Raw genomic sequence first — 26,483 nt, 5'->3', positions numbered from 1 at the left:
ACCCACACCCAGACATCGGATCACCACATTGTGTACCGTGATTCGTCACTCCACACAACGTTTTCCGCTGTTCAATCGCCCAATGTTTGCTCTCCTTATACCAAGGGAGGCGTCTTTTGGCATTTACCAGCGTGATGTATGGCTTATGAGCAACCGCTCGACCGTGAAATCGAAGTTCTCTCACCTCCCGCCGTCTGCCTATTACACTTTACGACGCTATAGGACTATCGGCGGTCTCTGTCAGTCAACATATGAGCTCGACCTATACGCTTTTGTGCTGTACGTGTCCCTTCACGTTTCCACTTCACTATCACATCGGAAACAGTGGACCTATGGATGTTTAGGGGTGTGGAGATCTCGTGTACAGAGATGTGACACAAGTGACACCCAGTCAAGTGACCACGTTTGAAGTCCGTGAGTTCCGTGGAGCGCTCCACTCTGTTCTCTCACGATGTCTAATGACTACTGAGGTCGCTGATATGCAGTACCTGGCAGTAAGTGGCTCCACATTGCGCCTAATGTGAAAAGCGTATGTTTTTGGGGGTGTCCGGATACTTTTGATCGTACAGTCGACATCTAGCATACAAGAAAAATACTACAAATTCCTATGTCTGACATAACAATGAAATCAATTAATGAATATGAGAATGAACACCACACAATTAAATATTGGTATAAGGAAGAACTTAATGTCTTAATCCAAAATAGTAATTACAATAGAACAAAAGTGGAATGCCATAAAATTTAAATTTTTTGGTAGAGGAAGGAATCTGGCATAAATAGAATTTGATAGTCATGAAATACATGTATTACAGAAGGGCATTACACATAGTTTATCAAACAACGCAACTCATACTAAAATAACAAAAATTACTGTGTGTGTAAAACCAGCAACCGATACAGCTAAGCTTTCTACTGCAGATGAGAACTACATTGCTGGAAAGATATCCAAAATGATAAGCAAACACAATAAAAATTTCAACAAAAAGGAAGTGGTTATATCTGCACGATTTGTGAAAAAAAAAAAAACGAACACTAACATTGCTCTAGTACTCATACCAGACACAAGGACTATAGTAGTGACCATGTCACAGAGCGATTACATAAAGATAACCTTAGAATTTTTCAGCAAAAACCACATTACTCACACAGAAAAAGACCATACCAAGCTATTTCAAGACTTTGTTAAAAGAAGCCCCAAATCAAACTGATTTGTTAATTATGATGCCAACAAAAATTCATAAAGCAGACACTCCTGCCTGACCACACGTGAATTAGACATTTAAAAAAAAAGGAGTTAACAAAATGTGACGAAAATCGGTAGATGTGACTACAATTTCAGGAATAAAATGCTTGATTTATTGAAGATAAAGAGCTTCAGAAATTGATAAACTCAGTAATAAGTCATTCCACCCCTTACGTAAGCAGTTACTTTGCTTGGAATTGTTTGATAGTGTTGCTGGATGTTCTCAGTAGTAGAGTAGTGGCGGCGTTAGCACACTTTTGATATCAAATTGATATGCAAATTAATTAAAGTGATCAATTTAACACGCCCAGGATGACGTCACGTGTTTTTATCAGCTGCACGTGTGCCTCAGCCACCTCCTCACACCCCAACCTACCCTATTGGCAGGAATTTTGAATTTTGACGGAAATTTCGAATTTTCGTGGGAATTTCTTTGTGCCATTGCAGTGCTGACTCACACCCCAACCCCCACCCAGGAATTGGCTGTAAATTCATATTGGTGGTTCCCTGTATGGAACTCGAACCTTGATCCACCTGGATGGAAAGCCCAAGTACATCACTCTGACACAATTAAACAACCAGAGAAGCTTGGAATTGATGGGGAATAAAAATGGCTGTGCCCTTTATGAGACTCCAACCCTCGTCCTCCTCGGCGGAAAGACCAAGTGTATGTCCCTAACACAATTAAACCAGCAGAGGCGCTTGGAATTGACGGGAAATTAAAAATGGTTGTGTCCTTTCCGGGACTCTAACCCTGATTCTAATGGATGGAAAGCCCAAGTACACCCCCTAAGGGCGGTGTGGCGTAGCCGCGTGGTCTAGGGCGTCTTGTCATAGTCCGGGCGGCTCCCTACGTCGGAGGTTCAAGCCCTGCCTCGGGTATGGGTGTGTGTGTTGTCGTTAGTTTAAGTTAGATTAAGTCGTGTGTAGGCTCAGGGACACGATGACCTTAGCAATTTGGTCCCTTAAGGATTAACACACATTTGAACATTTTAAAATTTGCACCCTGTAACACATGGAAAATGTCCAGGTGTGGGAGAGGAAGATTGGGTTAGTGTACTTTATTTATTTTGGTCGGCAAGCTGACGCAAATATCGATCCTAATTACGTAATCATTCACGAAGATTTGGCCTAATTACACAACTAAATGCATAGCGCTTCACAAGGACGGCATAAAAGCGCAATACATTTCAAAAACTGACGATACCATACAACTGGTGTTACAATACTGGGGAAAAATTTCACCATACTACTCGCAACTAGTGACAGACACACTCAAACTTTACTGTACTTCTACAAGTTGGTGGGGAAAAGGCAGGGGTGTGTAAGGTACTATCTTTATTCTTTTTGTTGGGAAACATGTTCAACTGACGAGAGAGGTGTATTACCTGTATTAACTGTAGGCATACACTATCTATCGCCATTTGACGTCAGAGTTCGCTAAAGACGCCTGCTCAAAAACGATGCTGCAGCTCAGATGATCGAAGCCAATACACGCTACCATAACTGATGGAAAAAAGATGCGTGGTGTGGTAGCAGCTTAGATTATGCCACGCGATGTTCAGTTTTCTGTGAGAGCCAGAGGATCGAAACTTGTTAATGTCAGTTTAGCAGCAGCTGACGCGGGTCTCTAAGTCATGGTAGAAAAAACAAAGTGTATGGCTGTGTACAGTGATTGGGTGTATTACAACCGAATAAAAACAATGTATTAAATTGCTTATGAAGGAATAATAGAGGAACCCTCTCGTGTGATACGGTCATCGTACAGTACAGTACAGGTGCTGAAACTTTACACCGGTCTGTGGAAGTGACTTCGATCACGAACCACCTGCTCCAACGAACCAGTACCTGTATATTTAGCAGACTCGCCACGTATGTTTGGGTGATAGATACGAATGCACCCTGAGAGGCACAGATCTCCATTGGACTACCTGCATGTAGTTTGGAGATATATCGCTAAATCTTCGTCACCATGCTGGATATCTGTGCGGTCTAAGGTGTCTTGTGACGGTTCTCACAGCTCCCCCTATCGGAATTTCGAGTCTTCTCTTGGGCATGGGTGTGTGTGTGTCGTCCTTATTGTGAGTTAGTTTAACTTAGGTTAAATAGTGCGTAGGCCTAAGGACCGATGTCCTCAGCAGTTTATCCCACAGTCCTTACCACAAAAATTTAAATCTTTGTCCTTCCTCCGTGCCATGTATGATGTGCAGTCTTCCTAATTTTCCCAGCAAGATACACCACCATAACTGCTCGCACTAACTCTTCTACTACCCCATGCTCCAGGGGAAAGCTTCGTTTGGCGCTGTCCTTATACACTATATACGCTTTGTGGAGATATGACACCATGTTCCCATTTCCACCGAGTGGTCAAAACGCGCTCGTGTCGCATTAACTCAGCTCGTCCTGTTTCCCCACAGGATGCAGAAGGGCTTAGATATAGCACACTCCGACTTCCGTACAGGTCAGATTTAAATTGGGCCATCACATGGACTAAGCTGCATGGAGGGCGGTGCAGAGACTTAGTTGTAGGTACATGATGCAGAGGAACTGTCGAAAAACAGCGAGGAGTTCTTGGTGTAAGGGAACCTTAGTAGATAGTTTCGAAAAAAATGATGTGACTCGTTTCGAGATACGAGAGTGGTACGCATATGGTTCACCAGTCGCTGTTATCATTAAAAGACGTCTCTACAGGATCCAACGCAAATATGTGGTTGAGTGGATAGACTTCATTCCAAATTGTGGACAGCATTTCGGACAGCATTCCTGCCTGAAAGTGTAACGTTATCGGTGACCGTCTGTGCCTCTAGACTCAAGACAACTCTTTATGCAGCGTGCAGCGTGATAGCAACATAGGTGTTATGATCGTGTTTTTAATAGCATGGTCCTTACGCGAATTGTATGTTGTGGGTTGTAGAACCACTCTGCGGTAAGCTTCAGATGTCATATCTCAATAGTGTTCCTCGAAAAGAACGTCGTGTTCCCTCCATGGATTCTAAGTTCTCCTACTTGGTAAGTGTAATCCGACCGCTGAAAAAAAAAGTTACTCGCCATACAAAGTGACTCCCATGATCTTGACAAGCGTTTCTTTCTTTTCTTGTCGTCGCGGCGATATCTTTTAACGAAATTTCAATCTCCCACCTACACAGAGCGATATAGCTCTCACGATTTGTTTCGTAAAAGACTAGTATAATATAGCAGCGCATTCGTAAAAGGGTACCTGTCATAGTGTACAAAACAGTTATGGTCTCCTGAATTATAGGTTTTTGTTGTCAAATATTAAATGAAATTTTTCCGACATGTGTGACAATGGCGTGAAAGATTGTCTGAAATGGTTGTAGTGCACACGTGGATGAGAGTTAATTTGCAGACACTGAACGCGAGAGACAGCCTCAGGTCGTGTAATTTGCTCAACAATCAGGAAGAAATTGTTTAATACAGATTTTATTTTCTTTGGAGTTTAAATTCTCGCTTTTCCTTTACGCTGATGACGGTTTCGAAATAACGAGGACATTGTGTCGTGATCGGAAGTTCTCGTATCAAAACAGTCGAGGTTTCTTGTTCCTGACTTAACGCAGTGCGGGAATGTCTCCTCTGATCATTTGTGGTCGGTGGCGGTACACTTCGCTGGACGTCACAAAATAATGGGATGCGACTGCAGTGAACGTAAAAACTATATCGATTTAGCTCATAAACCTAAAAGAAAATGGACTTTACCTATTTTCGTGGAAAGAGGACATTTATTATGGTCGCAAAACTGTTTTGCTTTTTTTAATAGATACTTGATTATTGATGCACTGACGTCTGATACTATTGTTCTCCATCGCCGAACGGCAGGCTACTGGGGTCGAGGGGGAGAGAGGGGCGTGTCTGCTGTGATCCTCGCTGGACACAATCGCTCTCTGTCTGGCGTGGCTCTGTCGCTATATTTTAAAAGAACAAGTAGCACTTAAGGCGGTCCCTCTTTTTTCTGCTGTTGTTTAGTTGACTATACACGCTACTGTGTTGGCGTAGGAGCGTTGCCTTAAGGCGGCGGCCAGATGGTGGAAAGCCGAGTGCAGTCAGCGGCCTTAGAGGGTGGTAGCAGGGGCGCGAGAAGCTTGGCAGAGCATCGTAGAAGGCGGGAGTGGGAGGAGGAGGTGTGAGGGGAAGTGAGAAAGCCTTGGTTTTCGGCATTTTGTGATTGTACATCGAGAAGAATGCAGTTCAACTACACCCCCCCCCTCCTCTGTAGTCAGCCGGTCGTGGTGGCCGAGCGGTTCTAGGTGCTTCAGTCCGGCACAGCGCGACTGCTTCGGTCGCAGGTTCGAATCCTGCCTCGGGCATGGATGTGTGTGATGTCCTTAGGTTAGTTAGGTTTAAGTAGTTCTAAGTTCTAGGGGACTGATGACCTAGGATGTTAAGTCCCATAGTGCTCAGAGCCATTTGAACCTTTGCAGTCTCTTGGGATGACAATTTTCCCCCAGTATATGTGCTGCATTATGAACCGTTCATTACGAGTGCTGGTTTCTTTACGACAATGTCGAAGTGTAGTTTGAACTGTGACGTACCTTTTTCCCATAAGTTGTTGTAGCGTGTGTTGGCTTCGATTACTTGGGCTGCAGGATGGTTTTTGAGCAGGCATCTTTAGCAAACTCTGATGTCAAATGGCGCTAGATAGTGTACGTTTACAGGTAATACACTTTTTAAACTCATCTCTGTCCAACACTAGCATCTCGTCAATTGAAAATACACGACTGGCCATTAAAATTGCTACACCTAGAAGAAATGCAGATGATGAACGGCCATTCATTGGACAGATATATTGCACTAGAACTGACATGTAATTACATTTTCACGCATTTTGGGTGCATAGATCCTGAGAAATCAGTACCCAGAACAATAACCTCTGGCCGTAATAATGGCCTTGATACGCCTGGGCATTGAATCAAACAGAGCTTGGTTGGCGTGTACAGGTACAGCTGCCCATGCCGTTTTAACACGATACCACAGTTAATCAAGAGTATTTACTGGCGTATTGTGACGAGCCAGTCGCTCGGCCACCATTGACCAGACTTTTCAATTGGTGGGAGATCTGAGGAATGTGCTGGCCAGGGCAGCAGTCGAATATTTTCTATATCCAGAAAGGCCCGCAAGCACCTGCAACATGCGGTGGTGCATTACACTGCTGAAATGTAGGGTTTCGCAGGGATCGAATGAAGGGTAGAGCGACGGATCGTAGCACATCTGAAATGTAACGTCCACTGTTCAAATTGCTGTCAATGCGAAGAAAAGGTGACCGAGACGTATAACCAATAGCACCCCATGCCATCACGCCGGGTGATACGCCAGTATGGCGATGACGAATACGTGCTTCCAATGTGCGTTCACCGCGATGTCGCCAAACACGGATGCGACCATCATGATGCTGTAAACAGAACTTGGATTCATCCGAAAAAAATGACGTTTTGCCATTCGTGCACCCAGGTTCGTCGTTGAGTACACCATCGAAGGCTCTCCTGTCTGTTATGCAGCATCAAGGGTAACTGCAGCCATGGTCTCCGAGCTGATAGTCCACGCTGCTGCAAACGTCGTCGAACTGTTCGTGCAGATGGTTGTTGTCTTGCAAACGTCCCCATCTGTTGACTCACGAATCGAGACGTGGCTGCGCGATCCGTTACAGCCATGCGGATAAGATGCCTGTCATCTCGACTGCTAGTGATACGAGGCCGTTGGGATCCAGCACGGCGTTCCGTATTACCCTCCTGAACCCATCGATTCCACATTCTGCTAACAGTCATTGGATCTCGACCAACGCGAGCATCAATGTCGCGATACGATAAACCTCAATCGCGGTAGGCTACAATCGGACCTTTATCAAAGTCGGAAACGTGATGGTACGCATTTATGCTCCTTACACGAGGCATCACAACAACGTTTCACTAGGCAGCGCCGGTCAACTGCTGTTTGTGTACGAGAAATCGGTTGGAAACTTTCCTCATGTCAGCACGTTGTAGGTGTCACCACCGGCGCCAACCTTGTGTGAATGCTCTGGAAAGCTAATCACTTGCATAATACAGCATCTTCTTCCAGTCGGTTAAATTTCGGGTCTGTAGCACGCCATCTTCGTGGTGTAGCAATTGTAATGGCCAGTAGTGTATTTCACACAAAAAGAATAAAGATAGTACTTTACGCCCCTGCCTTTTTCCCGCCAGCTTTCATCTGTAAAGTCTGAGTGTGTCTGTCGCGGGTTGCGAGTGATATTGCGAAATTATTTCCCAGCAGGATAAAACCAGTTCTATGGCATTGACCGATATTTGCGTCAGTTTCCTGACCAAAGTATATAAAGTACACTAACCTAGTCTTCCTCTCCCGCATCTGGACAGTTTCCATGTGTTAGGGGGCTTAATTGGGCTTCCCACGCAGTAAAATCAGTGTTCAAGTCCTGGAAACGACACAGCCATTTTTAATTTTCCGTCAATTACAAGTGCCTCTGGTGGTTAGATTGTGTTAGGGTGATACACTTTGGCTTTCCACCAAGGTAGACCAGGTTTCAAAACCAGAACTTGTAAACCCATCATTAATTACTCATCAATTTCAAGTGGCTCTGATGGTGTTTGATGCTTGCGGTTGGGCTTTCTGTCCTGGTAGACCATGGTTCGAGTCCCGGAAAGGGAACCGGTAATTTTAATTTCCCGCCAATTCTCTGGTGGGTTGCGAGGGGTTGGATGTGAGCACAGCCCTGGGACAAAGATTTTCCCACGAAAATTTGAAATTCCAGCCAAAATTCGAAATTCCTGCCATAATACGAAATTCTCGCCAATAGGGTAGGTTGGGGTAAGGGATGAGGTTAGGGAAAGGTAGGGGAGTGGGAGTAGCTGGGGCACACATGCAGGCTGAGAAAAACATGTGACGTCATCCAGTGGCGGGTGTAGGTGTAGTCGGGTGTGCCGATTGGTGGGGGAACGCACCGGTGAGGGTGATTAATTAATCAATTTAATTAATTTGCAGAGAAATTTGGTATTAAAAGTGTGCTGACGCTAGCACTACCCTACTACTGTACTCCTGAGGCTTGTTATGCCAGATTCTGTCCAACTGGCACCTCAGATGGTCAGTATCCCGATCGGGTTGTAGGCCCCAACCCATAATGCTCCAAATGCTCTCAATCGGGGAGCGGTTTCATGACCTAGCTGGCCAAGATAAAATTAGGCAAGCATAAAGACAAACAGCAGAAACATTCGCCATTGTGTGGGTAGTTATTATCTTTGCTGAAATGTAAGCCCTGGATTGATTGCTGTGAAGAGCAAAAAAAAAAGAACAGGTCATAGAATATCATTGACGCACTGCTGTACTGTAATGATGCCATGAGTGACAACCAAAGAGGTCCTGACATGAGATGAAATCTCACCCCTGACCGTCACTCCTGGCTGTCAGGCTGTACGGCAGGCGACAGTCAGGTTGGTTTCCCACTGCTGCCCTGGGGTCTACAGCTATGTCTTCGCTTGTCATTTGGGCTCAGTTCGAAGCAGGACTCATCACTGATGACAATTCCTCTCCAGTCAATGGAATTTCAGCCGAAGATGGCACAGAGTCCGTCTTGGTCCAGGGCTGGTCTGGGTTTCATTATAATGAACTTGTGATTACACTTTAACATTGTGTGCTGTGAAGTTGGGTAGTAGGCCAATTTGAGATGGAGAATATCGACTTTGGAATTACGCCATGTCACTAGTTTTGCACGACATATGTGACTCCTGTAAAAGGCGAAATAATGTGAACTTTGCGCTATTCAGTTTTGAAGGATATTACATTTATCCAAATTAAAAACTAAACTCCTCCCGAAGAGGCCATGAAGGCCTAACGGTACCCACTGACCGCTGTGTCATCCTCAGCCCACAGGCGTCACTGGATGGGATGTGCAGGGGGATGTGGTCAGCACACCGCTCTCCCAGCCGAAACCGGAGCCGCTACTTCACAACGAAGTAACTCCTCAACTTGCCTCACAAGAGCTGAGTGCACCCTGCTTGCCAACAGCGCTCGGCAGACTGGATAGTCACCCATGCAAATGCTAGCCCAGCCTGACAGCACTTAACTTTTGTGATGGGCCGGTGTTACCACTGCGGCAAGTCCGTTGGCTAATGCATTTATCTATCTCGAATAAATATTGGCATTCAGTAAAAGTAAGTACTTTATCCAAACAGGAATTCCTTATGTGACATGTCCATTGTACAAATTCTACAGATGCCTCAATACAGGCAACAGTTATAGTGTTGGGGCAGATTTCTGGTCGGTAATAATAATAATAAAAAGACTTGGAGGATACTGTAGAGGTGAATGCAGTTTTTCATCCAAATGTTGGACGGCACCGTCTTGAATAGGTACAAGTGTACTGTAAATTTAACGTGTAACGTCCTGAGGTACTATTGCATCTTGTTAAAGAAATTTGTCCCCAATTATGTGTGTACTTGATCTTATGTTTACATGTCAAATACATTTATACTGACTACAACAGTGTTTGATGCTTAAGTCAATAGTGTTCATAACCATAAGTTCTCATTTATTTCGACAACTGCTCGTTTTCGGAGCCACGTATACTGAAAAGTTTTGTTTGTTATTGTCAAACACTTCTAGCAGTGTCTGTTTCCACTGTAATTATGATACACCATGTACGCAGTTGTTCACTTCGGCGCCGTTCAGCGTGCGTCCCAAGTGGCCACTTGGATCGCTTGTTCCTGAAGCCAGCAAATCGCGTGCGGAGAGTAATGAAAACTCATTTCGCTCGTTCTTTTTGCGGAGTGGTTTAAAATCAGCTGAATCAAATGTGATGTATGGTGAAACTCCGATGGTTCCAAGCAAGCGTCTCACGCAAATGGTGTGGCTAGCCAACCTTTGACGTACTGATTCTAGCTTCCATCTAAAGTACCCCAATATTGGTTGATCTACCAACAGATGACTGGAATGTGTACTTAATCTGAATCTATTGATAATGAACGCATTCAGTTAAATGTGTACAGGAAGCATCTCGGGAAAAAATAATGCAATGCTGTGGAAGGGAAAAGAACCTTTGAGCACATTGTAAGGACGTGAAGGAGACTAACGTCAGAGTCGAAATTTAAAGTTTAATTAATGTGACGTACACACCAAAATTAAAATATCAAGTCACTATAGTTTTAACTTTTGTGACTGTTTATTGTTAAGACAAGAACCACTTATAAACAGATTGATTGGTTTGTTTACAGTGAACTTTTAAAGAAGAAAGGAAATTTCATATGAAAGTTTTCGTGAATGATGTTTACTATTTTTATAATGGCCCATATCAACAACAAAGCTTCAGACTGCTGCGTTCACCCTCTGGTAATCAATAATATTAGGAAAAGATCGTTTAAAATAGTTTTTAAATTCTGTCGCAGATTTCCGTCTGCTATGATTTTCGTGAAGGTCTACGAAGCTCGGCTGTTGTTCTAAATCACACCACAACTGTGTAAAGCACTAACCTAAAAAGAAGCGTGTCAGATCTAAACGCTGTCATTTCAACTAACGGTTCAGTTACGTTAATGTGACTCCCTGTTAAAAGCCTGATTAAACACCTTTACAGAGCAGACGAACAGCAAGAGAATCAGTGACATTCTCCAAGATGACAGAGGAGATGTGAAGTCATGCCGAGTCCTGTGCCGCGACTAACTGTGCTGTGTTTCTCGATTGAGAATCCGTGGCGTGAACAGCCCAATCGAGATGGAGACAGGGATTGTCGATTGAGTTTAAAATCGGTGACGTTAGTGGCCAGCACAGAATGGTAAACTCTTCCTGGCGCTCTTCGAAGCACGCATGTACACGAAGGGCGGTGACACTGTGTATTGTCCTGCCGGTGGATACCATCGTGCCGAGGAAAGGACACAGTGCATGTAGGGGTTGACATGGTCTGCAAGGATAGACACACGCTAGTGTTGATCAGCTTTGCCTTCCATAGTGCCACGAAAACATTCCCCAGGTCATAACGCTCTCTCTTCCGACTTGAGCTCTACTTCACAATTGTTGCAGGGCCGTACATGCCAACGGTCATCTGTTCCAAGGACTGTAAAACGTGCTTTATCTAAACAGGCCACCTGTCGCTCCTCGGTGGACGTACCGTTGCGGTACTGGCAATGAAATTACAGCCTTCAACGACGACTGTCAGCATCGGTGGATGAAGTAGGCACCTGCTGCAGAGGGTCATACACAGTAACGTTTGCTGAACTGTCGCTGGTTTACCTAGGCGGTCAGTTGGGCAACACTGCACGTCTGTTCCACAGTACACATGTCCACAGTCATCGTTCATCCCTGTCATATACGGCCTCTTGCACCACAGTTGCCTCAGAACCGGTTTTGTACAGCACCATGCACGGTGTACTTTAACCACAGTGGCGCGCGAACATTTTACAAACTTAGACGTTTAAGGAATGCTTCTACTTTTAGCACGAAAGCCAATGACCATGCCGCACTGAACGTCAGATAAATCAGTCCGTTTCTGTATTACGACGACTCCACTGTTCCACCCTCCCTCCTACCCCCACTTTTCACGATACTCATTATACCCTCCACTGCTAGTGCTGCCACCTTCTGTCTGTGACTGGTTATTACACGTTGTCGTCAAACATAGACGGCGGTGACATTAATGTGGCTAGACGGTGTAAATACGTAGGGTTACAATTGCGAACGAATTGAATTGGAGCAATAACACAAAAAATCTTGTGGGGAAGGCGAATCACAGACTGCATTTTATTGGCAGAACACTCAGGAAATGCAACAGGTCTACTAAAGTGATGCCTATAAGAAGACTGTACGAACTCTGAAAAAAATTCAAAGAAGAGGAGCTCGTTTTGTATTATCGCGCAATAGAAGAGGAACATAGAGAGGGAGAGAGAGAGAGACAGAGAATCATGGAAATAATATACCAGCTACGGGGACGTTTTTCATTGCAAAAAATATATTTTAACGAAAAATTAATCACCAAGCCTCTCTTCCACATGCGAAAATATTCTGTTGACGCCAACCTACATAGGGCGGAATGATCATCAGACTTTACACGGAAACATTTAAGTGTCCACATTTCTCGTGCGCTATTCACAGCGTAACGGTAAAAAAAAAAGTAATAATAATCTCAATGTGGTTCTATGAACCCTCTGCCAGCCACTTAAGAGTTTATTGCATAGCTGACATGTAGGTATAGAAATGTCTTATTGCTCTTCTTCCACTGAATGATCGCCTAATACCTCTTTTTTGTTCCCTTGTTTCATTATTTCAGCAATTGAATCCTTACATAATACTTTGCTCCATCGTTCAGAGCGGGCAAAGCTTGTTGTTTAAACAGAGAAGGTAGTGTAGGATCGTTCAAATTTTGCATACGAACAAGGTACCGTTATAGCTGGACGTGGTCTTTCGTTTCGTAATAGTGAGATTATTCCGGTGTTTTGCTACCTTGGCTGTCCTGAAGAGGGCAAAAATACAGCTATATTTTTAACTGAAAATTTCTGTGTGGCATTGCAATCACCTCAACTCTTACGTATTTAATATGATACGAAATTATATCAACACAGTATATGTTTATTGTTTCTGGCTGGCGCGTTCAGACATTTCCATTTTGAAGGGATACTGCGCGTAAACCGTATGACCAGTCGTATCTCTACACCTGCTAGTACACTAATATGGGTTGTGTTTATCCCTGGCCTTTATGACGTGTTGAACTCTGCTGGCATTTTTATTAATAAAGTGTCTGTGAGTAATGGCAACCTATTCTGCCTCAAGAGCAGAAACCACAGGAGGTGGTACGTTGAACGCTGAGGACTGGAGTGAGGTTAGTTTTGTAATTCGTCCCAAAATTGTTCCATTGGGTTCAGGCTGACACACCATTTCAGGAATGGTATCGTCCACAAGCCTTTGACTAACACACGCTGCTTTATGACACGGTGCACTGCCGTGCTGATATAAGTAATTATGATCTCCGAACTTTATCTGTGCTGTATGCAGTACAAAATGCTGTAAAACGTGTTCGTTTGCTTCCACCTTTTGGAGTTTCGTACGCGCTGTAAGGGGACCTAACTCCATACTCGAGAAACACTCCCATACCGCAACACCTCACACTCCGTACTTCATTGTTGGCACTTGACATGATGGCTGGTAACGTTCTCCAGGCGTTCGCCAAACTAAGACTCTTCCATCGGGCTGCCACAAGTTATAGCGTCATCCATCATTTGAATTCACACCTTTGCAGTCATCAACAGACTAGTGGCTTCGTAACTCCATGGGCAGTCATTCTGCTGGTTGGACCGCTGCTAGAACTTTGACCGAGTGATTCCTTCCGCTGATTTCCAGAGATTTTTACAGCCACTCTCCACGATGCTCGACCGTCCCTGTTCGCTAGTGTATGAGTTCTGTCTGGTCTCGGTTTAGATGTTTTGGTTCCCCCGAATTTCTACTTCACAGCACCAACCTCCAGGGCTGAAATGTCTCTGATAAATAAGTTACTTAGGTAATGTCCAATGATTAGTCCGCGTTCATCGTGACAGATCTGTCCTAAGCGATCAATGCTGCTGTTATGCTTTTCTACTGACAATACAATAATCCCCGCCTCCTTTATACCGGCGGATCCGCCTCTCGTACATCTAGTGATCAGTTCCACATTACATGACTGTCCAGATATTCTTGATGAGATAGTGTAAACAAAACGAGACTGCTGTTAACTTTGCGACAAATATAAATCGCATTTGTGACAAAGCAGGCTGGGATCTTGTTACTTCCTCTCTTGTTTTGCCATCTGCCTCCGTAAACTCATTTTTTCATTATTGACTAACTGTCATTATCATACGTGAGTTTAATCTGCATTTTCATAAAATAGAAAGGTTGGCCCTTAGTTTTAAAAAATATATCACCTGATCTAATTTTCTGCTTAGTTTTGTGTGTTAATTAATTTCCTGACTTATTGTGACTATTCCTAGTTAGTATCTTATATTATAGGGTGACATCAGTAACTGTTTCGTAACTTAAATTCTACTGTTGACTTATAAAAATTCTGTAGTATTTATAAACATTTGGAAGACGAATCGCTGCCAAGCGGTTCTACGCTCTTCAGTCCGAAACCGCGCTGCTGCTACGGTCGCAGGTTCGAATCCTGCCTCGGGCACGGATGTGCGTGATGATCTTAGGTTCGTTAGGTTTACGTAGTTCTAAGTCTAGGGGACTGATGACCTTAGATGTTAAGTCCCATAGTGCTCAGAGCCATTTGAACCATTTCAAGACGAAACATTGGCATCCTTTATGTATTCATTTGGTTTTATTCGAAAACATGTTGGAAAGGCAGCCCTTAATTAATTCCAAAGTAGTTACCAGTTAATTTCATCATTTAAACAAATACTTTGGCTTAACCCTCCTGGTACAAGAAATTGTTAAAAAGAACCAAATTTTCTATGTATTCAGTTAATTTAATGAGTTGAGTTTTAATTGTAATTTCTGTAAATTAAACACCAAACTATGTACAGTTTCAGTACCTATTACTGTGATGACATAAAAGGCCTGATTTTTGATCCCAAGCTAGTCAGTACACTGCCGATTTTCAGATGAAGAATCTGTGCTGGTTAGGTCAACAACAATGTATCAACTTAACAGTGGAATGAGTGTAACACAAGTAGGCCGTGTGTTAAAACAATGACAGTGTCGGTTCAATATGTAACGTATTTTTCTGCAATAACTCTGAACTGCGTGGCTTATCAAAATTTGCCAATAGTTAACTGGCCATATAACTGTGTAGTATTGGGGGGTTGTGAACAGTGAAAGTAAAGAACTGTGAAACGCAACTGTACAGCCGTCCGCTACATCATTTACAGTAATCAGTGTTGAACTTCCACCCCCTCCCTCCCTCATTCTTCAGCCAGTATAACAACGCAGTAGGTCGACAGCGAGGACTATCAACGAATAAATAAAGCAGGCGAACGTCACAAATTGAATTTAACTGAGGAATGGTTATGAATGTGCGTTCAGGATGTTTAACTTTCTTCTACCATTCAATATTGACCGTCCACGTTAGTGAAAAATCTCTGCATGTGCTCTCAAACATCGAAAAAGTTAAACTCCGGGGACCTCAGAATTTTACTCTTCGTAAATATTACGAGAAAACACCAATGACATTGAGGATTTAATCCGATATGGACTTCTGTGAATGTCCTAAATATGAATGCACGATAAACAGGAAATCTGTGTTTGAATCACCGTCTGGTGCTAATGGTCAGCTGACAAAAAGCGAAACGAGATATATGTTTCCGGAGCATACATACAAGGTCATGTCAAATTAATGTGACCGCCGCCAGTGTTATACATATCAACGTTCAGTAACCACTCAGCAGCGCTAGCAGTCAAAGTGTAACATCCCCTTGGATAATTTTATCAATTACTGTACTGGATAACCCGTTACGTTATTTGATTTTAAAATAGCTGAGCAAAACTGAACGTACTCAGACATTTCTTTCTTTACTTTTTCTGATCATCACTAAACTGACACACAATATTTCAGCGCAACGCAATCTGACTTTCAATAATCCCTACAAAAGAATGGCATTGACTAACAATAACCTATACCTTTCATGAATCACTTACCTCACAAAAAACTTCATTACTCGAACTACTGCAAAACAGCGAGCGCCAATACTGCCAGCTAAATAAAGGATTCTAACTACTGAAGGCACTAACTACTGATAGGCATAGTTAGCAAATGAAAGATTTCGATAGAGAACAAACAACGGATTTACCTTAATAATGTTGAAAAGTCATTATATATATATATATATATATATATATATATATATATATATATATATATATATATATATATATATCAGTTCATGACATCCAGTCTTAGAAATTTACTCTTTCTGATGGACACACGTCCAGATCATCTGCTCTGAAAATTCTGCCATCTCTCTCCCCACATCCACCACTACTGGCGGCACTATGCGTTGTTCACATCCAGCTGCCCAACACTACAATAGCAAATATTCCAACAATGCAAACCAGCCACATACTGCACACAGCACAGCCAGTGATTTTCATACAGAGCGCTACGTGACATTACCAACATAAAAATCTAATCAACCTACTCACATAGACCCAATGCTCCCCACAAAAATTTTACAAATTGTTTTGGGCAGTGCCCAATACAGATTTGAAAAAAAATTCTAATAATTCCAATAAGAAATATATCAAATGGACACACTTATTTATGCAACGTTGGTCAAAACCAAAAATTGTTGTCATAAAGACAGTCCTGATCATTCATCGCAATAGTAATTACAGTTTTCTTCCTTTTTCTCAGAGTCTGAGCAGTAAAAGAAAATGTACACAGAAGTAGTGGATTTCTATGCAGTCTTGAAGAAGTAGTGTAGTCCTTCCAACGGAAAGACAGTGCTGTCTCTTGACATGCAGACAGGTAATGGGCCACAGCAGAGCAAACCCACAGCAGAGTCAGTTGAAGGTTTGAAGAATATTGGTAGGAAGGTCATCACAGAGCAGACCCACTGTAGTCCTGGTAGAGAGTATGGTACTGGCAGGCCATCAAAGGTGCGAGCACATTGTAGTCCATGTAGAGATAATGGTATTGGTGGGCCATCAAAGGAGCAGACCCACTGTAGTGCTTGTAGAGATAATGGTATTGGTGGGCCATCAAAGGAGCAGATCCACTGCAGTACTTGTAGAGATTGCTAGCAGCCATCCATTGCAATTCTGCCAGTGCACAATCACCAGCAAAGAGTCTTGCGGATAATATAGCAAGTCGATGAACCACCACTTGTGCACTCACAAAAAATTTTGTGAAATGTCCTTAGAACCAGCAATGCTGTTAACCAGTCCCTCGGTGAATTATCAACGCATGTGCAAACACTAACAGTCCCAACTTCTAACATATTGTGCATACAGTATGACCAATAGAAATGTGTGCACTGAAATGAATGCTTACGAGTTACTTAATTTGGTGAACTGGTGTCAATAAAAATTTTATAAAATGAGAATACAATTAGAAAGGTACAGAAAACATCATTAAAAACATAATAATATACATTTGTAGTAATACAGGCTTTACAAAAGAATAGAAATAAACATATACATCAGTGTTACAGGAATTATGACACATGTAAATACATGAAAGATCAGAATAGCTTTCAAAAATAATGTCTACACATCTTTACAAAGTAAATAACATATTAAATGGTTCAAATAGTTCTGAGCACTATGGGACTTAACTTCTGAGGTCATCAGTCCCCTAGAACTTAGAACTACGTAAACCTAACTAACCTAAGGATATCACACACAACCATGCCCGAGGCAGGATTCTAACATGCGAGCGTAGCGGTCGCGCGGTCCGAAACCGTAGCACCTAGAACCACTCGGCCATCTCGGCCGGCTAATATATTATTAATGCAAATTATATTTGAGGATAACAGTATTCCTCATCATAGTGAATGTAGCTTACTATTAGAAAAATTCTACAACAGAAATCTTATTAGCTAAACACATAAAGATAGGAAAAACGCAAATACACAAGGATACACAAACACATAGCTGAATAACACAAAAGGAAAGGAAACGACAGCGTTCGTTTTCAGTGTAACATTTGGTGCTGCAGTCCAACCCAAATTCTCATTCCATAGATCCTTCCTCTGATTTCAACATTTGTTCCCGCAAAAAAAAAAAAAAAAAAAAAAAAAAATCCTATCCAAAAAGCGTACTGTTTTGTTCATATCCCCTTGGAAAATAATTATTTCTCATTGTACAATATTCATTTTGGCCCAAATCTTTTTCATATAACTTCTCAATGCATTCTTTTCCTATTTTTCATAAATCATTCTCTTATATAGTTTACCCCCTCTTAAGTTAACTTAAATCTACTGGGCTCATATATATATATATATATATATATATATATATATATATATATATATATATATATATATATATATATATATATATATATATACATATATATATATACATATATATATACTAAGGGATGACGCAATGCAGCAGCAAAAAAAATTAACACAAACATCAATGATAAAAAATGCGAATTGGCAAAGCAAGCAGCAATATCTAAATTAGCAAAGCAAATGCAACATTACAACTAATATGGGCCAATGTGCAGCAACAAGAAAAATAAATCAGTAGTAAAACTGGCTTAAGGAAATACGGAATGAGTTTTTCGATGAAAAAATCGATTTTTGGGTAAATACATTTTCGAAAAATTTAGACTCTCCCGTTTAATACCAAGTACAAAATATTTGGATGACTTGAGAAGAACTATTTTAAATAATTTTTTAAAATAATTTCGACAGACGATGTTCTGCACCTTGTATATGAGATGCGAAATATACCTGATATAGACAGCCTAGCCAGAGATATAATTGAGCACAAGAGATCATAGCGTGTAGGCTTTCACGGCCGGCGTCTTCAGTAAATAAAACTTCCGGGCTAAGAGGCCGTGGTCCAATAGTAGAAATACTTCTCCCTGACGTTTCGTTGCCAGCTGCGGGCAACATCATCTGAGGTGAGTCTACGACTGGCTGCTAGGCCGTGGAGGTCCTGTTTATATAGAGCGCGTAGAGGGCGCCACCACTCGTCACGTGTTGTCAACAGTAAAACTATCTCTGGCTGGCGTCATTACTCTCGATCGAAGGTAATCGATTGTCACATCTTTGGTACAGAGTCGATCGCCATATCTTATCTAGCTTCAAGCCTTCTTCTTTCCTGTTAAAATTATTATGGTGTTTAAAAATCTCTACAGACTCTCTATACATACGTGCATAATAATGCGATGTCTTAGCTAGCACGCTCGTCTCACTAAATTTTATTTCATGGTCACCCGTTTCAAAAACATGTTCCGCTACAGCCGATTTGTCCGTGTGTCCCAGTCGACAGACTGAACATAAAAGGAACTGTCGACTGGGACACACGGACAAATCGGCTGTAGCAGAACATGTTTTTGAAACGGGTGACCATGAAATAAAATTTAGTGAGACGAGCGTGCTAGCTAAGACATCGCATTATTATGCACTTATGTATAGAGAGGCTGTAGAGATTTTTAAACACCATAATAATTTTAACAGGAAAGAAGAAGGCTTGAAGCTAGATAAGATATGGCGATCGACTCTGTACCAAAGATGTGACAATCGATTACCTTCGATCGAGAGTAATGACGCCAGCCAGAGATAGTTTTACTGTTGACAACACGTGACGAGTGGTGGCGCCCTCTACGCACTCTATATAAACAGGACCTCCACGGCCTAGCAGCCAGTCGTAGATCACCTCAGATGATGTTGCCCGCAGCTGGCAACGAAACGTCAGGGAGAAGTATTTCTACTATTGGACCACGGCCTCTTAGCCCGGAAGTTTTATTTACTGAGCACAAGAGAGTTAGCTTTTCTGTTGGCTACACTGCTAGACAGTTGACAATAGATTCTGCACCATTTGTATTGTTTCCTTTGTGAGTACATGCATGTCATTGTTGTGAATGTCGTATGTGGAGAAGTCATTGAGTTTTCCTTCCTTCAACATGCCAAGATCTAGTCTGAAGGTATTTAGAAAGCGTGTATATTGGCGCAAGAAAGTAAAGTGTACTAAAAATTCGTCTGATTCATCTTCATCAGTAACTGATGTCCCAGTAGCGACTAACCTCAACACTGGCAGTGATACATTGAGTGATGCTGCTGCCACTACACCAGAAAGTGCTTCAAGAACAAAACTAGCTGGAACTGAAGAAGAATACAAGAAACTAAATCCGGGGACTACAAAATATGAGGTAATTAACGTCTCTTTATTATCAGACGTTTTGGAGAACAATGTGTGATGCAAACAATGTGGAAAATGTGGTGTTTCATTGAAAACAAACATACATGTAGGACTTGAATTAGAGTTGATGTCCAGTTATTGCAAACACAGTGTTACTTTCTTCAATTCCTCACATGTTACTGCAGATACAGGTAAACTATACGATATAAACATTAGACTGGTTTATGGATTACGGTGTATAGGAAAGGGCAGGGCTGCAGGTGCCACGTTGTGTGGTGTGATGAACCTCACTCTTCCACCTTCAAAATTTAACAAACACATAATTGCAATAGGCTCTGCTGTAGAAGATGTGGCACAGGAAAACATGAAAGATGCTGTTGAGGAAGCAGTTGTTGAAAATAATAATAGCAGAGACATGTCCATAGCTTTTGATGGAAGCTGGCAGAAGAGAGGCCACACATCTCTGTATGGTGTAGTAACAGCTACAAGTGTGGACACTGGTAAGATAGTTGATGTGGCAATACTTTCCAAGCATTGCAGATGCAAGGAGAAAATGAAAACTAAACATGAAGAGGAGTGTATGGCAAATTACTATGGGTCAAGTGGTGGTATGGAAGTTGCTGGTGTAAGAAGTATTTATCAATGCTCAGTAAAATGGTACAATGTTAGATACATAAATTATCTTGGAGATGGCGACTCAAAGGCTTTCAAAGAAATTGAGGAACTTAGACCCTATGGTAACGATGTGAAAATTTCCAAACTGGAGTGTGTAGGCCATGTTCAGAAGAGGATGGGATCAAGACTTCGATGGCTCAAGGCTAGCATGAAAGGCAAGAAATTGAGCGATGGAAAAACTTTAGATGGGAAAAATAGACTGACAGATGCTACAATAAATCATATTCAGAAGTGCTATGGTCTAGAAATAAGACAGAATACAGCAGTTGCAGAATTAATGAGAAGAGTAGTCTGGGCTCTGGGTTTTCATACAGCTTCAAACAATGAGAATCCCCAACATGGGCTACATCCAAAAGGAGGCGATAGTTGGTGCAAGTACAACAGAGGCAAGGTAACTAAGAAACAATACAATCACCCTCATCACCTGCCACCTGCCATAATGGATGAAATAAAACCAATATTCCGAGACCTCGCAGATATTAATCTACTAAAGAAATGTCTTCATGGCCGGACTCAAAATCCAAATGAGTGTGTGAACCATGTGATATGGAATAGACTACCTAAAACTGTGTTTGTGGGTATAAACACACTTCACTTTGGCGTTTATGATGCTGTTTCATCATTCAATCAGGGCAATATAACAAAGTGCAAAGTTCTGCAGAAGTTGGGGCTCTGTGTAGGACTACGAACTGCCGCAGCTATGCTTTGTTTGGACAAGGAACGGCTCAGGTCATCAGATAATGCCATAAAAGTATATTCAAAGATAGCTAGACAGCATAGCAGAGCCATCAAGAGGAAGCTGTTTGACGATTCTGATGATACAAGCTATGGAGCGGGCTTGTACTGAAGTAAAAACTTTGAAGCTAATTTCCCGTAACTTAAGTTTTTTTGTGTATAAGGTACATTTTCTCAGGGCCTATTTATAGTAGAAAGATGAAATTTTCTGTAGTTGTTCCTTAAGACCTTCTAATATATCTGAATTAAAAGATATGTGGAATTATTTTCTGTTAATGGATGTAAATCTTAAAATACTTGTTAAAATGTATAACTTTTTTTAACATTTACAAAAAATAAAATGTCTGAAATACTATACATTATTTTTTCAAAATTAATAATTCAGCATAAAAGCAGAACATATCTCTGCGTTCTGTAAAAAAAATTAAGAGTATTGTCCAAATAACAAATGAGAAAATGTTCCTAACTTTTAGCTGAATTTAACATTGTAAGCATAGGGCGTTCCGTATACCCTTAATACAACATAAAATTCAGTAGAACTATGCCTGGCCAACAGCAGAAGTAAATGCAATAACTTATATCTAAACATGACAAACCCATCAGCAGAAAAAATTGTACACTAAAGACAACAATGCAGATAAGGGAAATGTCTATTCACATGTTAACGTCTATCTCATTAAAGTGGTGCACCACAACAACTTATTCTACAAAAAAAAATTGCCAAGTACTTGAAAACAAAATTACATATCCAGTTACTGTTATTAGTCCCTTCTTATTGTTCTTTCCTTTCCAAGTGCTCCTTTTTTGAAGAATGTGGATCATAAAATTTTTATTTAACAGATCTGTTGACAGAAAGTGTTCACATTAGGAAATGCATTTAATTTTATTTTATATAACCAATGCTGCAATACAGCTGGAAACCAGATATCAAATGAAATAAGCAACTATGTACAAAGCAAAGCATAAAAACATTATTCAATAGCCATGCGGCATTTCATAAGTCAGTAGAAATTCTCTCAACTCCCGTGGAAAGACACTTGTCATAATCAGGTGTGCAGATGTAAGAATATTTCCCATCAGTCCATAAGCATTTCAGTAAATGGCACAAAGTACATGCTCCACAGTATAATAATATGTTTCCAAGTAATAGCGTGTCATATTTGCGATGCTTTCTACAAACGAATGTAAATAGTGAGGTTAATGGCCTCTTTTTTCTCCACCTAATGGCTTTTTCTTCAGGCAAATGGCGCAGCTGGGCGCCCACAACACATTAAATCAAGGTCACTTAACTTCCTCACCGAAACATTTATGATAGCGGTCTCCGCTAAAGTGACAGTTTGATACCAATAAAATTTCACAGGTCGAAGTATAACAGTAGAAATGTGTAGAAACGAAATATGAGGAATAGCAGTGTTGTGATACATTCATGCCTGTATACATGTTTCATAACTCTTAAAGTACGATTCTTGGTTTCCAGCATTCTTTTTCACAAATTAGAGCCCCAAACCACTACTCATTATTCCTTACCTTATTACACATATACATATTTATCGACACTTTTTCAATATTTCATCATAAATAAATACATAGCATAATCAGATTCCTTATACAGCATCAGCTTATCGATCATAAACATACCTCAACATCATAATACACATCGTTGTCGTAATAATAACATCATAACACCTCAGTCAAATCTCAAAAATGGTGTAGCTTTCTGCAATAATTTCAAAACTTAAAACAATTATCTGCTCATTTCAATAGTGTCATCTACCTCCAACGTACTTTAAAAATCATGATCCCATACCAAATACCACATTCAAAGCTCTCATAGTATCACAATGCTTCCGAAAAAATATGAATAGTTCACAAAGCACAGACAAAATACAATTTCATAAGTGTGAAGTTTTCCAAGTGTGTAATTGCATAAACATGGGTCACTGACGTAGTAAAAAAAAATGTTTGCCTCTCTCAGTTAAATGATCAGGGAGCTCTGTAATTATGTGTTAGAGAAATATGGTACCCATGTGTAAAGTTGTATAAGAAAATACCATATTAGCTAGGGCTCCTAGCACTCGCGACACACTTAGCACACGTAGTAGGTGTGTACCCCCTCAGGCTTAATGTAATTACACTCTCAGGTGTTACAGATTACACCAATGGAATGAAATGTATCACGGATAACCTTTGTATCTTGTAATTCAAAAATCTTTAAAAATAAATGTTTTAAGTTCAAAATTAATCACTCAAATATGTGTACTGTAGCGCTAAACTGTGCGTCTTTTTGTAAGATAATCTCTGTCATTACTTAAGAGTAAAAAATGCGCCAAGTGTCGCAATTATCGTCGTCCATAAGCAAATTTCAGTAGAAGTTAATGTACTTACCTTGTAATACACAAAGTGAAATGCTATGCTTATAAATATCGTAGTTATTACAGACAGTACCGTGATAAAGAAAGTACTGTACTGTAATGTATTGTTGTGCTACGAAATAGGCTTTCTCTTTGTAGCTATACCACAAAAGTTACTACTAAAACATGTTTGACTTTCCAGAAGAATTCAGAGAACTGTGCAGATATAAAACATATACAGCGCAAAAGCAATAATATAAATTGTGTCACTGATTAGTAGCGTCGTCATATAATCGTATAGCTGTCAAATAAACTAACCACTGTGTCATCCGGTATCTCTCAGAAAGTTCTTTAAATCCAGAATGTATTTTCAAGTAAACCAAAATGTTGCATTAAAATCTCATTAGCAGTACCGGTATATGTTCTAAGTATGTAAACCTTATAGTCGTTACGTAATTGTGCAACTAACAAGCAAGAATGTGCACACACTAATACTGTGTCGTCTGTTCACTATAACAATGCATTCGTAATCACTGTCTAAATAAGTTGCCTAGGTTCTTGACTGGATAGTTAACTTCAAACAATGTTGCATGTTAACAGTTTGTAAGTGTGACAAAGATTACTAGTAACGTGAAGTGAAAAATGTTATGTCAAAGACTAAGTTAAAAGGCAGATTACATGTGAAATGTGGTGCAACCTTCTACTCCTCCTAGTAAACAGACTTTCAACTTCAATGCAATTATCATGTTGTATACGTCGGTAAGGAACGCTAAAATTTTTCTCAAGGTTAGCGTCTATGTTATTTTTTTCTGAGCCAGACGGCGCACGTCGCTACCAGCGCTGCGAGTCATTGTCTGTCACTCTGTTGGCGCGCGTCGTTATTAGGATTAGGACACCTAAGTTCTACAAATTCATCTTGCCGGGAGTGCCCTGCACTGTTTGAATCCCGCCAGTTCTGATGAAATTCAGAAAAAAATATTCAAATGTGTGTGAAATCTTATGGGACCTAACTGCTACGGTCATCAGTCCTTAAGCTTACACACTACTTAACCTAAATCATCCTAAGGACAAACACACACACCCATGCCCGAGGGAGGAGTCGAACCTCCGCCGGGACCAGCCGCACAGTCCATGACTGCAGCGCCCTAGACCGCTCGGCTAATCCCGCGCGGCTGATGAAATTCAGGTCTGTCGTCAAGTTTATATCGTCTGTCGTCATGTCGGTAGTTGCTGTCATTTTTTTCTTGTCGGTCACGTGATGGAGAATTTCTCCATGAGTTGTAACTGCGCGGTGGACCGTTGCGTCTGAAGTTATTCTGTCTCCTTTGATAATAATTATTTTGGTTCCCACTTTGTCTGCTTCTCTGATTGTCTCTGTCATATTCATTACCACGGAGAGGTGATCTTTCCCTGTGACTATTATTACTCTGCCAGTGGTGTCATACAAGTGGTGTCTGTTTTGGTCACGATTTGAGTTGTAAGAATAGCCTTGTCGTGTCCAGTTACTTGTTTATTCGCGGAATTATGACGTATATGACATGTAATTCTTGTGTTCCTGTTTTCGCATCCCGCGATTGTCTGTGTCAGTTTCCAATTTTTGTAACAGTCCCTGAAAAACTTGAATGTCCTCTTTGCAACGTCCTACCAAAATAATATGTCGTAAATGTTCGGGCAATTTGCCTGAGGGGCTGTATGGGTTTGACAGATACTGATTCTTATGAAACATTGTGTTCAAAATATGTCACAAGACTGGAAAAATTCAAATTGTTCGAGATGTTTCTTCATTATGATGATACGTTTTGCTCGGTCTTGTGTAGCTTGAGACCAATACGCTGAGAGGAAGGCATGATGAAATTCTCCTTCACTGTGACAATCGTGAATGACCGATAGCATTCTTACAGCTGGTTCATTCTCTAAGTAGCCACACATATATTCTAATCTGTGCTCCAATGACCATTTGGGAGGAAAACAGTAAGAGAATTGATGAAGCCGCGCTTGTGGATGAATATCGTGGCCATAATTCTTAAATGTTTTGAATTTACGCGTAGTAATGAACAGCTTATAGTCAAAATAATCGTGTCGGCGAGTCGCATATCAATCATTGTTACGTCGTGTCGGCGGTTCCTTTTAAATATCAGTGCACTTTGACAAATTCTTTCGTAATTTCCTAAATGCCCTGTGTTATTATTTTGTGGCTTTTCCGTATTTCTAAGTCCCTCTTCCCGTGTTGGAGCACGAGCCTCCGCTGAAATATGTAATTCTTGTATTACTTGTGCCAACTGATCGTGTACTTCCCGGATTTCTCTATTGCGTTGGGTATTAATTTGATTCTGATTTTGTTTGAATTTCCTAATTTGTTCGTACTCATCTGTGTCTTTAAGAAAATTCAGATCATCATCTACCTTTGTAGATAAGTTAGTGAACTGATCCGAAAGTTCGGCTACTTTCTCCGATAATGAACTGATTTCCTCATTGTGTTTTTCTGAACCAAGTTTCAGAGTGTCCATTTGTGTTGAAAACGTATCTACTGTGTCCTTTAAGTTTTCCTGAGTTTTTGCAAGTTGCGTAACCGAATCGGTAGATGCAACTGAATCAATTTTAGCTTGCAAGGTGTCGTGATTTTCATGAACAATAGTTAGCAGTTTCTTTATGGCTGCTTCCTGATTCTGTAATGCATTTTCATGACGCGAAAAAATAGGTTG

Source organism: Schistocerca nitens, chromosome 9 (assembly GCF_023898315.1).
Source record: "Schistocerca nitens isolate TAMUIC-IGC-003100 chromosome 9, iqSchNite1.1, whole genome shotgun sequence".
NCBI lineage: Eukaryota > Metazoa > Arthropoda > Insecta > Orthoptera > Acrididae > Schistocerca > Schistocerca nitens.
This window is presented reverse-complemented; position numbering follows the sequence as displayed.